Raw genomic sequence first — 16,318 nt, 5'->3', positions numbered from 1 at the left:
GACCAGAGAACCGCGTTTTAAAAGGTGAACCTTGAAGCGGCAATAAAGCCAATACTTGATCGCCTGGACTCGTTCAGCTGCCCCACGGTCAAACAATCTTTTCATCCTGCCCTGTGCTTTTGGAAAGTTTTTGTTTGTGAGTTCACATGAGAGAAGCCCTTAGACATATTCAAGTAAATTAACTGGAGGATCGGTCTCACTAACGTCATCTTTTAGCACAGACAGGGGGCCACAGACTTTATGAACGAAAACTAAATCGTTGGGATTGAAACCAGTACTTTCTTGAGTGACCTCTCTAGCTGACAGCATAAGCCAGGGAAGTCCATCCTCCCAGTCACGATTCAGTTCCACGCAGTAGGCGCGTAACAATGATTTCAAAGTGGAATGGAATCGCTCTAGCGCACCTTGACTTTGGGGCTCAAGCTATGTTTAACGTGAAGCTGCTTTAACACCTGCCAAACATGTTGGACGTGAAATTACTCCGTCTATCGCTTTGGATGACCTTGGGAATGCCGAAGATCTAAATGAACTGAGACAGTGCTTTTACAATGGACCTGGTGGTAATGGATCTCAATGGGTAAGCTGCTGGATATCGAGTGCTTTGGCACATAACCGTCAGGAGATACGCTGCACCACTTTTCGATGGGGGTAATGGGCCCACGCAATCCACTATTAAATGTTCAAAGGGACGGCCCACAGCGGGGATCGGGTGGAGAGGGGCTGGCTTAATGCACTGATTTGGTTTACCAGTTATTTGACACACATGGCAAGTCTTGATGAACGCGGCAACATCTTTCTTCATGCTGTGCCAGTAAAAATGCTGCAACAAGCGTTTATAAGTTTTATGTACCTCAAAATGCCCAGCCATTTCGGGTATCACAATTTGCAAAATGTCTACTCCCGGTTACCCATCATGCTGCAACCATTTACGCACCAGTATCCCATCCACTACGAAGTAACCCACCTCTGCATTCTTCATATGGTCAGCGGGCAAAGCACTTGCAATTAACTCAGACAAACGCCCATCTTTACTCTGAGCTGAGATTAGTTCTTCATGATGTAAACGTGAAGAATGGCAGTTTGAACATCAATCGCTCATCCCCCCATGCACAACTTTTTTTGCCCTTGTTACTGCACACGCACTGATAGGGTGTGAGCCAGAGGCCAAATTTTCACATATTGGTATCACCTGGGGTGGCAAAGTCTATCAATGTTTTTTGTAATCCTCCATGCCTGAGGGACATTATTTGGTATGATAGCCCTCTGGAAGTGGTAGCTTTCTTATATTTTTACTCACTTTTATAATGACACCCAGTGCATTTCGCAATGCATGCCTGTATATGGATGTAGGCGTATGCAAATGTCTGTGTTGATGGTATATGTTTTTATTGATGTTACATCACATGTAGACACCTTAGGGATTTGAAAAATATACAGGTTTGATGGATAATGTACTTTCCTATGAATTATATAAGTCAAAATGTATCCGTCGTACACTTTTTCAGCAATATAATGCAAGGTTAGATTGATGCAGAAGCCTGTAGGAGGGTGGGTCAAATCCCAATGATTGCTATATCATATCTGTAGGGTATGGGTATGCTAGTTTAATATAAATTATACACCTATTTAGGCCCAAAACCTATAACCGTCCAATGGATTTCAATGGAAACCAATGCATTTCAATGCAATGCAAAGCACATTACATAACTAAGGTATAGTGGAAGGTAGGAAGTTGTGAGATGCCTCAATGCACATTATATCACATCTACAGTGTATAGACCTAAGAAAATATATGGATTGGATAACTTACTACAAATAACCCACTTATTTTAGACCCACAACTCATGGCCGTCCATTAAAAATCAATGCATTTAAAAGTCTGAAATCTTTAGGACTTTACAGAGCTTATGTAGGGATAGAGGAAGTTGGGAGATGTTTCAATGCACATTATGAACCTTTGGATTATGGATTAGATAGCTAAATGCACATAATTCGGGTACTTTAGATGCCGACCATTGAAATGCATTGCAAATGCAAGTTCTGCAATTACATTGTAGAACTAGAGCGGGCACTCGGTAGAGCGCAAACCTTCGCCTACGCCACTTATTTTTTTCTGGCCATCTTCAGAGTGTGTCATTTAAATCGGACCGGAATATCGAAATATTACATTTTTGGCCCGTTTTTGACCTTTTGGTGACCTTGACCTTTGACCCAATCACTCCCAAAAAGTAATCGATTGTTCCATGGGTCATGACCAATCATCCCACAAAATTTCATAAAAATCGGCTCAGTTCTGTCTGAGTTATACGAAGTACAAACAAACAAACATATTCACAAATAAATAAATAAATACACAGCGGTCAAAACATAACCTTCGCGACAAAGTCGGCGAAGGAAATCAAAACATAACCTTCGCAACAAAGTCGGCGAAGGTAATAAATAAATAAATACACAGCGGTCAAAACATAACCAGAGAGAATAGAGAGAGAGAGGTTCCATTGGCCCATTGTTTCCGGGTTCTATTATTGCAAGGGGGAGTGGGGGAAATCCCCCTTTAGGCAGACCTAGGCAGACCTAAGGACTGTTCTATTCAATGCTAGGAGTATTATGACACGCCCCTTTAGGCAGACCGGAACCTGGTCACGTTAGGTGCCCATAGCAACCTATTACATTGGCATATCTCTATACTTAAAGAATCTCTGGTTTGGCTGTGGAAAAGGTGAATCAAAGAACCAGAGAGAGTAGAAAGAGAAAGGTTCCATTGGCCCATTGTTTCCGGGTTCTATTATTGGGGGGAAAATCCCCCTTTAGACAGACCTAGGCAGACCTGAGGACTGTTCTATTCAATGCTAGGAGCATTATGACACGCCCCTTTAGGCAGACCGGAACCTGGTCACATTAGGTGCCCATAGAAACCTATTATGTTGGCATATCTCTATACTTATAGAATCTCTTTGTCTCGGCGAAGGTAATTAAGGTAGAGGAATGTAGGAAGTTGGGAGATATCACAACACAAATGTCACATCCAGTGGATCTTTAGAAAGCCTACATATTATGTTAAATAATATTTTTTTTCAGTCAGTGGGCCAGGACACATTTAGCCTATATTTCTAATAAATTAAAGTGATGGTAGGCATGTGCTGGAGATGCATGCTAAGATGTCCTAAAATGGGCCAGAGTGCTATCGATACAAACTTGGTCACGCCTCGTTACATGAAATGAGATTTTCTTTTGCCAATTTTGTTTTGTTGAACCTCAAACCCATAAGCACTGGTAGTATTGGGTCACCCATGAAGTGAAAAAAATGTTGCCTGGTCTCCTTTTATCATATAGCCTACTTGCAGTTATGGAAAAAGTTTCGGACATTTCTGACATTTCTCTTTTTTTGTGCCCAACACTTCTTTGAAGCCAGATCAGCCAGAAGCCAGGATCGCAAGTCATATGAGATTGGGTTATCTATCAGCCTGGCAAAAATAATGTGGTTACAGATACCCACACCATTGTGGTGTCAAGTGCTTCCCTCTTTCTCACGGGAATGTTTAAACATTTAGCATAGACAGCAGAAAATCACCATCCTATGTTGCCCATGAACTTCCCTATAACACCCACAATTTCAGACAACTGCAAAATGATAGAATAAACCTTTTTTAAATTTGGAATGACACTCAGTGACTCCATGTCCAGTTAGCCAACTGAAAGGATAGCAACATTTTAAAGAAAGAAAAACGGTATGTTGTGACAAAAGTTACTGTTTTTTAGAAGATAAATGCAAATTTTAAAAGTGTTTAAGCAATTATTGTGAGAGGGACTTGGATATCCTTTGCTGCCTTGCCCATTACCGAAAATATCTGGGTGGAGCTGTTGGATAATTGCCTTGGTATTGGGACTCCCTTGGGATTTCACCAGCACTGTGTTTGGGCCAAAGAGAATGCAAATATAAAATGTGTGTGTGTGTGTGTGTGTGTGTGTGTGTGTGTGTGTGTGTGTGTGTGTGAGAGAGAGAGAGAGAGAGAGAGAGAGAGAGAGAGAGAGAGAGAGAGAGAGAGAGAGAGAGAGAGAGAGAGAGATTGTGTGTCTGTGTGTGCCATGCAAGGGCTGCAGTCAGACAGTCAGTCAGTGCAACTCAAGAACATAGTTGAGGGTTGGCCCGCTGGAGACTGTCACCTTTTTTCTCTGACGAGTTTGCAGGTCTGAGGTACTGATAATGTTGTCATGCCAATTCCCCGAATCAAGACAGATTTTCCTGTGCTAGAGCTACAAGAAAAAGGCAAAACAGATTGCTTAACCCTCTGAGGTCTAAGGCCTTTCAGAGGCCTTTAGGCTGCTTGCACCACCCTGACATTTTCAAGTATTTTCAACTAACAGTAAGCATCTATGCAAAAGTAGAATATATGGTTGTATTCTGAAAAGCCTGAAAAGAAATAATCTTGAAAGAAAATTGGATGCCATACACACATGTTTTATTTAAATTGAGTATAAACACAACAGTACAAAATAAAAACGGGTTTCAGAGGTCTTCAAAAAGTGCAAGAAAACACATAATAAATATATCTAGCCAAGACTTTTGAAGTTTGAATCTTGTAAACAAATGTGTTGGCTGCATAAAAGTAAAAAGGGCATTTAGAAATGTTTTGTTGTTTTCATACAAAATGCAAAAAAGAAAGACTATGTCATGCCACTGCCTGTCTCATTTGAATACTAATGAGATAGGTGTGAAAAACCTCTAATGGCCCACACCCCCCTGTCAATCTCCATGTGCTCTGATAGCACACCCCCCTGTCACTCTCTTTGTCCTGTGGCAGGACACTGTGTTTATCCTAGCTGAAAGGGGCATGTTGTCACCTCTGAACAGCCACTCAAGCACCGGTACTTTACATGTGAATAGCTATAGGTGTGGCTGCTACAGGCAGAGAGTACAGAATATTCGAAGATTTCTTTTCACTTTCTTTAAATTGGGCCAGCTATATAATTTATTTCATATATATATATATATGGGTAGCACTTTACAATAACCTTCCGCTATAAACAGTTAATAAACAGTTAATAAACAGTTAGCAAACAGTTAGCAAACAGTTAACTATTAGTTAACTAAAGGTTTACTATACATTTATAGGTGTATACTAAACACTTACAAAGTTTTAAATATATATTTATTAGTCCTTCCGTAACACTTAATAGAACATAATAATAAGTTACTTAATATATTATTAAAACTACTTTTATGATTAATTAATTAGCATATCAACAGTAACTTAAGCATAACAAGTGACTTATAAACTGTTAACTAATTATTACTTAATATATTATGTTCTGGCCTCACAGGTCATCTGCTAGCCAGGCAGGTAAACAAACCCCATAAAAGACGCTGGACACCGAAGGTTGCGTGTTCATCATTTATGGAAGGTTTGTTTACCTGCCTGGCTAGCAGATGACCTGTGAGGCCAGAACAGTTAAAAGAGATTGCCTTGAAACTGCGTGCGGGAGGTTTCCACGTAGCTGAGTTGTAACTGTCAAACCATACTGAACATTCTAACATTCTGAGCCTCGGGATGTAAACATTTGTCAAAGTAAGAGTCTTTCCAAGTATTTAGAAGATTATAGTTGGCGTAGCCAGAACACTCCCCGTTTGGTATCTTTAGAGATGCCATATTATCACAACAACAATGTCTAATACTTAATCGCTCTCCCCGCCATTCTCTGATGGGAGTGGCGAGATCGTGGAGCTCCATGGAGCTGGGCCTGGGTGCAGGGCTGTTGGGTGCCTATAACTGTCACACTCAGTACATTTGATTACTGCCTCACAATTGCGAGCTACATGCTTGTTTGATGCACAGCATTTAAAACATATGTTCTTCTCCTGTAAAATCCTCTTTCGGTCATCAATTGACATTTCTCTGAAACCCCGGCATACTTGCAGGGAATGCGGCTTTAGATGTAGGGGGCATTGTCTCTCTGGATCTTCGTTTGCAGTGTTGGAGTGTGAGTGGGCAATGTCGGTTCTATACACAGAGACTGATCTTGCATTGCTACTGTGACCTTCACTGACCTTATCTTTCCTGCTTGCTGTGGTAGGGGTGAGAAGGCTAAAGCTTGGGTCGTTACGTGCCTTTGCTTGCTTGCGTACAAACTCTAAAAAGAAATCAAAAGGGGGGTAATAAACCCTATATTTCTCTTTGTATTGCGAACCTTCCGTGACCCACCTCTCCTGAAGTGNGTATGGCAGTTTCTCCACTATTGGATTTATCCCCCTTGCTGTGTCGAGGTAGGATAGGCCAGGTAGGTAGCCTTCGTGCTTTGCAGAGTCGATCTCCAACAGCAAATCATACAGCTCTCTAAGCCTATGGTACTCTTTGTGTGATATTTTAGGGAACTGTTCAAGTTTCGTGAAGAGAGCTCCCTCTATAGCTTCGGGCGCACCATACATTTCCTCTAACCTCTCCCATACGAGCCACAATCCTGCTGCCTGATCTCTCACATTTACAGATCTAATGCGGCGTGCGTGTGTTGCAGATTCTGGGCCTAACCACCGTATTAACAAATCTAGCTCTTCTCCTGCTCTAAGATCTAGGTTCTCGATCGTGTTCATGAATGAGCTTTTCCAGGATAAGTAATTTTCAGGCTTGTCATCGAACCTGGTCAGTCCTGATGACAGTAGTTGACTTCGTACTATGTACCTTGCTAAGTCAGATGTGGGTGTGTCACTGGGGTGATGTGCTGCTCTGGGTCTGGGAGGACTGTAGTTGTGGTGCGTGGGCATGTGGGCAGGTAAGCTTGGGCTGGAAGAGCTGTGTTCTTTGTACTTTGGCGCGTGGGCAGGTGAAGCTGGTCTAACAGGGCTGGGCTCAGGATGTCTGGATGCGTTGGCAGGTGAGCTTGCTCTGGGAGGGCTGTAGTTGGTGTGCTTGGGTGCGTGGGTAGTGCCTGGTCTGCGACGGCTGTTGTCGGTCTGCTTGGGTGCGTAGATGGGTGATCCGGGTCTGGGATGGCTGTTGTCGGTCTGCTTGGGTGCGTAGTTGGGCGATCCGGGTCTGGAATGGCTGTTGTCGGTCTGTTTGGGCGCGTAGATGGGTGATCCGGGTCTGGGATCGCTGTAGGCGGTGTGCTGGGGTGTGTGGTCGGGTGATCTGGGTCTGGGATGGCTGTAGACGGGGTGCTGGGGTGCGTAGTCAGGTGATCTGGGTCTTAGATGGCTGTAGCCGGTGTGCTGGGGTGCCTGGTTAGGTGATCCGGGTCTGGGACGGCTGTAGTCGGTGTGCTGGGGTGCGTCGTCCGGCGATATGGGTCTGGGATGACTGTAGTCGGTGTGCTGGGGTGCCTGGTTAGGTGATCCGGGTCTGGGATGACTGTAGCCGGTGTGCTGGGGTACGATGTCAGGTGATCTGGGTCTGGGATGCCTGCAGCCGGTGTGCAGGGGTGCGTAGCTGGCTGATTCGGGTCTAGGATGGCTGTAGACGGTGTGCTGGGGTGCGTCGTCAGGTGATCTGGGTCTGGGATGGCTGTTGCCAGTGCGCTGAGGTGCATAGGCAGGTAAGCCTGGAGGAGGACTGTAGTTGCTCTCCCTGGATGTGTGAGCAGGTAAGCCTGATGATCTGAGTGGGGTGCTGTCACTGTCACCATGTCTAGATTTGTGGGTAAACAAGCCTGACTGGTTACTCAGAGTCTCAAAATGAGATATATCCACACACACTTCACCTGCCACAAGGTGGTGATTCAGCTCAGCACTTTGATGCAAGTCTGGTTGGATTGATCGTGAGCTGCCACTGTGGTGGCTGTGTCTTTCTACATAGTCCTTGGTGCGTTGTTCTGAACTTTGTGCAGGTAGTGTCTCTGGTCTGTACTCCTTTTCAAAGTCTACAGCTGCAGCCTCCATTACAGCTGCTTCAGCCATGGCAGCCTCTGCCTCTCTGTCCCTCTCTAAGGCGATGAGTGTTGCATCTAGTCGGGCCTTTTCCATTTTTAATTCAATTTCTTGTCGTGAGTAGGCAGCTCTTGCCTGCGCGGCTTGGGCTTTAGCGCGTGCAGTAGCTGCTGCCAATGCTAATGAAGCTGTACTTGTATGAGGGTCCGCTGATCTCACGGATGCGTTTGTCCTGTCCATGGCTATGGATGTGTTTTACCTTCCTTGTAGACGTGACGTTGCTGTTGTTGCACTGAGTCGGGCTTCCACCGGTACGACAATGCAGTCGGGTCATCTGCAGCTTCACCGGTCTTCTCTTTTAACTGGTTGCGTGTTCATCATTTATGGAAGGTTTGTTTACCTGCCTGGCTAGCAGATGACCTGTGAGGCCAGAACAGTTAAAAGAGATTGCCTTGAAACTGCGTGCGGGAGGTTTCCACGTAGCTGAGTTGTAACTGTCAAACCATACTGAACATTCTAACATTCTGAGCCTCGGGATGTAAACATTTGTCAAAGTAAGAGTCTTTTCAAGTATTTAGAAGATTATAGTTGGCGTAGCCAGAACATATTATAATTATTAGTTGTAGTTTACAATTTATAGTTCAATATTAACTAAGTACTTATTATTTAATCATTAATATATTGTAATGAAATAATTTTTAGGTGTTAATATTAACTAAACTATTGTTAATTACTTATAAATCATTTAAAATATATTCATTAGTCCTTCCTTAACGCTTAATAGAACATAATAATAAGTTACTTAATATATTATTAAAAATACTTTTATGATTAATTAATTAACATATCAACAGTAACTTAAGCATAACAAGTGACTTATAAACTGTTAACTAATTATTACTTAATATATTATAATTATTAGTTGTAGTTTACAAATTATAAAGGAGGAGAGGAGAGGAGAGGAGAGGAGGAGAACAGGGCAGGGGAAAAAAGAGAAGAGGAGAGGAGAGGAGAGGGGAGGAGAGGAGAGGAGAGGAGAGGGGAGGGGAGAGGAGGGGAGAGGAGAGGAGACAGGAGGGGAGAGGAGGGGAGAGGAGAGGAGAGGAGAGGAGAGGAGAGGAGAGAGGAGAGGAGAGGAGAGAGGAGAGGAGATGAGAGGATGGGAGAGGAGAGGAGGGGAGGGGAGAGGATAGGAGGGGAGAGGAGAGGAGAGGAGGGGAGAGGAGAGGAGGGGAGAGGAGAGGTTAGAGTAGAGGGAGGAGAGAAGACGAGAGTGGAGAGGAGAGGAGGTGGAGAGTAGGGGAGAGGAGATGGCAGGGGGGAGAGGAGAGGGGAAAGGAGAGGAGAGAAGAGGAGAGGAGAGGAAGAAAATAGAGCAGAGCGGAAGAGAGGAGAGGAGAGGAGAGGAGAGGAGAGAAGAGGAGAGGAGAGGAGAGGAGAGGGGAGGGGAGAGACAGAAAGAGGGTGGACAGAGAGAAGACTGTGTGCGCAAGAGAAAGAGAACAACTCCTCTCTGCCATTCACTCCTCCTCACCCATCTCTCCTTTCTTCCTCCATTCTATTATCATTCTCTTCTTTCCCTCTCTATTTTCTCTTCTCCTCTTGTGTAAATAGGCCTATGAGGGCCTAGTTGGCAATGGGATGGCACCTACTGTTGTACTCTTGTGGTTCAAGGCTGGTGGCCAAATATTTTGTTTTAGCAGTGGTTTTAATGTTTATTACATTAATACACAAAAAAGTGCACCTTCCCAATTTTTCAGTCATAAACAATCTTATGTTTTATATTGGTAAATATAATTGCACCTTTAAGTTAAAGTTTCTATTGCACTGAACTGTCTTATATTTTCAAGTCATTGAAATAAATAAAATAAATCAGCTGATTAGGTTGATATCTTTCCTCTGTTTATTTATTGTATGCTGTTCTAGTTGTTTGATAGCCTATTTCATCTGCAACCCAGTCGACAAATGCCTATTGAAAATGTAAAATAAATAGTTTATAAAAAGCATACACAGTAAAATGGGATAATAAATAGAGGTAATTCTGGTGAAACAATGAATTAATGATGGGTTGTTATTGTTAAAAACATGACTTAAATGAATTTGAAATAGCAGAACCTTTACTGTGACAATTACGATTTGGGACTTTTATTTTGAAACCGGCTGTGGCTTCCCTTGGAGCCGTTCACTTCAGTCTGTCGTCTGCCGAGCCAGTCGAATTTTCTTTGGAGCTAGAAACAATCAAAAGAAAATATTTCGTTTTTTATGAAGTTTAAGTTTCCTTTTGGAGTACGGAGCGTCCAGCTCTGTGAATGATGTAAGTTTTGAAGACTAGAGGCTTCCTTTCATCGAGTATTTGTTTTGTTTCAATTCGCCTTATTCACCCGGAACTTTCTAAAGTTGAGGGGTACACTTCAGGGGTACACCCGGCTGCACACCAGCTGTTTGGCGCCTCACTGCTGTGTGCCCAAATGTAGTCCTACGTCCTCAAAGAGAAACAAATCCTACCGTGGACAGACTTTCCACCGTTTCGCCAAAGAGCAGGCACTTCGGCGTGAATGAATTAATCACATGAAGAGGGATCCTGGTCCATATTTCAAGGTAAGATGCATAATTATGTCCAATCATACGCATTAGCTAGCACAAATAAGCTAGCTCGCCAAACTTGTCATGACTCATGTAGCCTAATGAAGCCTAATTAAAAAAATATGAATGTGTAATTACACAACGCTACATTTATATGGTATTTCCAGATCGCTATTTCAAAATTATGCTTTCAATTTTGTGTTACGCGATCCGATGGCTTACCAGATGTGTTACCAGAAGATTCCCTGATTGACGCTCCCAACGCAGGACGCTCCCCTGTCGGCTCGCTCCCATTAGCCAGACTATCGGTCCCACCGCCATATAACGGAGCTAGTTATCTTTTTGATGTTCGTTTTTTGTTTCTAACCCTAAACCTAACCCTTACCCTAAATTGCTTGTATGTGGCAGTGTATGATAATACGTGAAATATAATCGGGTGGGACTACACGTCCGGGAGTGATAGAAACACCTGGGACTGCACGTCCGGGAGCGATCTCAGTTGGGAGTGTTCATCTACCACCGTTACCAGAACCAGTAGCATACTTGTGCCAAAATGAAGTTGTTTTGCTAACGAACTAAAATACATGCTGGTATTTATGGTTACAGATCAACGCTGAGACCGAGGTTTGATCTGAGCACGTTGAGAAGCAATGCTTTGTTAAGGTCACCCGTGGTATGACAACGCTAATAAAGGATGCTGTGCCTGCCAACTTTGTTCGCCTGGACTTCAGAGAAGCCAAAGAGGAGAATCATCATTCGCATACCGTGGTTAGTTTGTTCAGTCATAATTCAACTGGCATGTGTTAACCAAGCCTCTTTACAAAAAAAAAAAAAAACTGATAATAGTTTGCCATGGAATACATTTTACTTTAGACAAAAAAACTTAATGCATGTGCTGGAGATATATTTGTTTGCATTGATCATGTACTCCTGAGCCATGAGCCAATGATTTCAAACTGTGATGTCATTACATTGCATTACATTTCACTTAGCTGACACTTTCATTTTATTCAAAGCGACTTAGTTATTATATGTCAGGGTATTGTTTACAGTCCCTGGAGTAATGTGGGTTTAGGTGCCTTTTCAAGGGCACTTCAGCCATGGAGATGTAGGGAGCGGTCAGAGGGATTCGAACCTGCAACCCCCAGATTGAAAGACCAACTCTCTTATCACTAGGCCACGGCTGCCTCACCACTAGGCCACGGCTGCCCTGTGTATGTTATGACTCTCCTGTCCTTTGTGTTTCTTTTTCAGTATGGATTCCATGGAGTATTCCATCGAGTATTTCTTCTGTTTCAATCGTCTTGGTAAGGCAACTTGTCTATTTTTCCCCATACTGTTGTAACCTAAGTCTTATATTGTCTATCACTGCCACATACTTCAGGTGAAACCTGCAATTTGTATTTTGTTTTGTTAATACTTAAGTTTGATGTTGGCTGGTTGAAATGAGTTCGGAGTAAGCAGACTGTATTTCACATGCTGTGATCACGCACCCATTGCGTGCAAGGTGTAATTCTCTAGGCCTATACATGGGTGTAAATGTTGTTTATAACCAGACTGCGCGAACCTAGCTGTGCACAACTCCACCTCTGATTGTTGGAAACCGCTGACGGTCAAAAACTTATCTCACATGTTTGGCTGCCAGTGTCTTGCCCCTCCTCATAACATTGTGTTGAACACTGTACGGGCCCATGTATAATTGCAAGGTTACCTCAATTTCAGTACACTATGTTGTTATTTCATAGTATTCACTCTGTTTACTTGATAATGGTTATTTAACTGAATGGTATGCAATGCAGTAGGAACAAAGTGTTTGCAGGTTTGCAGTTTGCATAGCTTTTCTTTTGAGAAGATTGATTTTAAATGTTGCACAACTTTGATTTTAAACTGATGATATTTGATAGGAATTCAACATTGTCCTGGGTGTGTAGCTTACGGCTGTAACTGCTATGATGCTTTTCTGTTATGCTGCTCTACAGCCTAGGCTACATGATGTGTCTGTCCCTATCAAATAAACCAAACTTAACTGATGACATATGTTCACATAGGTGGAGTTTTTGAGCTGGATCTGGATTCTGCTGAGGATTCGTCGACTACTAGATGGCGAGCCACCCACTCATTCGAATGTGATCCTGTTCTACATTGCGCATGGCATATTTGGTAGGATTGTGGCCTGCTCGTGTCACATCACTGACTGACTGACTTCAACGCCTTGAACTGAACTGCTTGAAAGGAGCTGTTTTTCTTTTTGAACAACTTAAAGGAACTCTCTACATCGTCTCTTTTGAGGATTTAAAGGACTATTTCCAATTTTTGAAGGACAATTCAAAAAAACAATTTTTTTTAATGTTCAAACCTTTTTTGGGGGGGGGTTGTAAATATTTAAACTTTTCAATCTCTTACTTGTGATGTTTTTATTTCATTTTGTTAATGCCCATTTTATTATTTTTCCCTATATCCTATGTTTGTATATAAGAATGTCATTCTTCATTAGGGTTGCATACAATATTTTCTATGGATACATGATTATTTATAATGATAAATAAATAATAATAATTATTATTATTTATGCAAGATGGACATTTGACACGAACATTATGGTTTTCCCCGTTCATTTTGCTTTCCATATGGGTCATTTCACGTGAAATCAGACACTTTGGGACCCGACCGACACGGATTTCAATCATACTTGGTGTGCCTTTTCAGTAGCAAGGTAGCACCCCAGAACTGCATTGGTTTGAATCTGACACTAATATTAAGGGAGAAACAGACTAGGAAAGGTTCACATGTGAGGGTAGGACACTATACATTCAGCCTTGAATATATCATTCAGTGTTAGTCACAAAAAGATGCCTGTGGTGTTGTTTGAAAGCTCTTTTCTGGCTCTACATATTACACAATCACCTTGGAATACAACTACTCTCAGAATATGAATTATGATAAATTGAAAAATTAAAAATTGAATATCTAAAAAACTTATATTTTAAAATGGCCAGTTCCTTGTCCAAACGTAGTCGGCAATGTCATGAGCAGCACCTAAAATGCTGGTGTTCGGTTTGTTATTCATTTCAGAGAGAAGTTGACTCACAAATATGGCATCATACAGACCACTTACTAATGATATGGTAATACCATAGTAGCATCACATGACAAAACAAAAACAAAACAAAAATGGTCAGTGTCCATGGTCCCAGGTTTCAGAAACTAAGGCAGATGTCCATTTATACTCACCAAATGATGATATGTGAATGTTTGAACATTCCTTCTCTGTGTACCTGTGCCATCCTCCCTTTACCGTACTTTAAAGAGATAATCAATGGCTACACTCTCATTTTGTACTCTACCAGTGCATTTGAAGCAGCAGCTGTGTCTTTTGTAGATAATGTATAAGTACGTCCCGTTGCAGTTACAGGTTCCACTACCAGAAGCACATCCTGATGATCCATGACAAGTCTATCTGGTCTGAAGGGAAAAGTGAAGGATGGAGATGGCCCATGAGGATGCAGGAAGTTCAGTTTCACCTCTCCAGTGCTCGGCATACATTCCTCAGCACATGCTAGCCACCAGTTGCCATCATATACAGCTACAACATACCCTTTGATGCTTGAAAATGTAACACATTCCTTTACTGAGCTCACTCTTTCAACTCTGCCTTCTCTGAATGCTGAAAATGGCCTAACTTCCACTGTGTCCATTGACAATGGGCAGAAGCTGTGTAGTTTTTGAGTACCTGGAATAGTTCTTGCAGATTCAAACCTTTTCAACAGGTTCTCAGCTTCATGATGGTACATATCTGTTGTGGCAAACTGGCAATGGATGTTCTTGACATTATCCTTGACAAATTCAAACAGTTGGTATGGTGTTACAATTTAATTGTCAATAGGACGTTGCAGACTTGCTCGTGCAGCAAGCCATTTAACTGTCCCTCCAACGCCATCACATGGACCTTTGCCATGTGATGTGGCAAAAAAGTGCCACTCTGCAGGTATGTGAAAATCTGCCTCGTGGTGGCACAAATTTGTTGTGTTTTTAAGGTTCTTATATTGTGCAGCACAGCCATCAGAAAAAATATAGGATCTTCTTTGGACGTTCTGTCATTGATGAAGTGTCACTGAGGAACTGAATTAGGAGCTTCTGAAACAGATGTACAGCAATTGTATCATGAATGTTGCAGTCTGAAATAACAACAAAACAGATTTTTTTCCCAGTTTCAACTGATCTTGGTAGTAGCATACAAATGGATGGATTGTGGCCTGCACTGGTTGTTCCAGTGAAATGATTGAATAGCATCTTGAATTACAAAACTATAGTTTTAAAAACGTTCCTGGTTCAAGGGAGTCAGTCAAGGATAATGTCAAGAACATCCATTGCCAGTTTGCCACAACAGAGATGTACCATCATGAAGCTGAGAACCTGTTGAAAAGGTTTGAATCTGCAAGAACTATTCCAGGTACTCAAAAACTACACAGCTTCTACCCATTGTCAATGGACACAGTGGAAGTTAGGCCATTTTCAGCATTCAGAGAAGGCAGAGTTGAAAGAGTGAGCTCAGTAAAGGAAAGTGTTACATTTTCAAGCATCAAAGGGTATGTTGTAGCTGTATATGATGGCAACTGGTGGCTAGCATGTGCTGAGGAATGTATGCCGAGCACTGGAGAGGTGAAACTGAACTTCCTGCATCCTCATGGGCCATCTCCATCCTTCACTTTTCCCTTCAGACCAGATAGACTTGTCATGGATCATCAGGATGTGCTTCTGGTAGTGGAACCTGTAACTGCAACGGGACGTACTAATACATTATCTACAAAAGACACAGCTGCTGCTTCAAATGCACTGGTAGAGTACAAAATGAGAGTGTAGCCATTGATTATCTCTTTAAAGTACGGTAAAGGGAAGATGGCACAGGTACACAGAGAAGGAATGTTCAAACATTCACATATCATCATTTGGTGTGTATAAATGGACATCTGCCTTAGTTTCTGAAACCTGGGACCATGGACACTGACCATTTTTGTTTTGTTTTTGTTTTGTCATGTGATGCTACTATGGTATTACCATATTATTAGTAAGTGGTCTGTATGACGCCATATATGTGAGTCAAATTCTCTCTGAAATGAATAACAAACCGAACACCAGCATTTTAGATTCTGCTCATGACATTGCCGGCTACGTTTGGACAAGGAACTGGCCATTTTAAAATATAAGTTTTTTAGATATTCAATTTTTAATTTTTCAATTTATCATAATTCATATTCTGAGAGTAGTTGTATTCCAAGGTGATTGTGTAATATGTAGAGCCAGAAAAGAGCTTTCAAACAACACCACAGGCATCTTTTTGTGACTAACACTGACTGATATATTCAAGGCTGAATGTATAGTGTCCTACCCTCACATGTGAACCTTTCCTAGTCTGTTTCTCCCTTAATATTAGTGTCAGATTCAAACCAATGCAGTTCTGGGGTGCTACCTTGCTACTGAAAAGGCACACCAAGTATGATCGAAATCCGGGTTGGTCGGGTCCCAAAGTGTCTGATTTCACGTGAAATGACCCATATCCTTTCGTTTTTGTTTTGGACTGTTTCAATTCACGGGACGTCACTTTAATCCTCCAAAGGACATTTTTGGAGTGAAGCGGCCAACTCTCTTGAATTACTGCTCTTGTCGGCTTGCGCTCGCCTCTGTGGATCTAATAAGGACATAAAAGGACAGAAACTTAATGTTTTGTGTTAAGGCTACATTTTTGTGTTAGAAATTATATTTGTATTGTAAGGGAATTTGATCTGGGAAATGTGTGTTGTGACCCTGGCAAGTTCTCTGTTTTGTAGCGTGCTGGGGTTTTCTAATATAAATGGTGAAAATGTTGTAGAAACATATTGT

General features: G+C 42.1%; 1 long non-coding RNA gene across 2 annotated transcripts; it reads left to right on the top strand.

The window, feature by feature from the left end:
• Window positions 1-10,266: 10,266 nt before the first annotated feature.
• On the top strand, window positions 10,267-12,753 carry LOC134460213 (uncharacterized). Of its 2 annotated transcripts, XR_010037022.1 has the most exons (4): window positions 10,267-10,456; window positions 11,048-11,209; window positions 11,696-11,748; window positions 12,490-12,753. It is a non-coding gene; the product is annotated as an uncharacterized LOC134460213 (long non-coding RNA). The 2 variants fall into 2 exon arrangements; XR_010037021.1 differs by lacking the exon at window positions 10,267-10,456 and having other exon boundaries at window positions 10,972-11,209.
• Window positions 12,754-16,318: the final 3,565 nt, after the last annotated feature.

Source organism: Engraulis encrasicolus, chromosome 2 (genome assembly GCF_034702125.1).
Source record: "Engraulis encrasicolus isolate BLACKSEA-1 chromosome 2, IST_EnEncr_1.0, whole genome shotgun sequence".
In the NCBI taxonomy this organism is placed as follows: Eukaryota; Metazoa; Chordata; class Actinopteri; order Clupeiformes; family Engraulidae; genus Engraulis; species Engraulis encrasicolus.
Note: the sequence above shows the minus strand (reverse complement) of the source record. Positions and strands in the feature narration are given on the sequence as shown.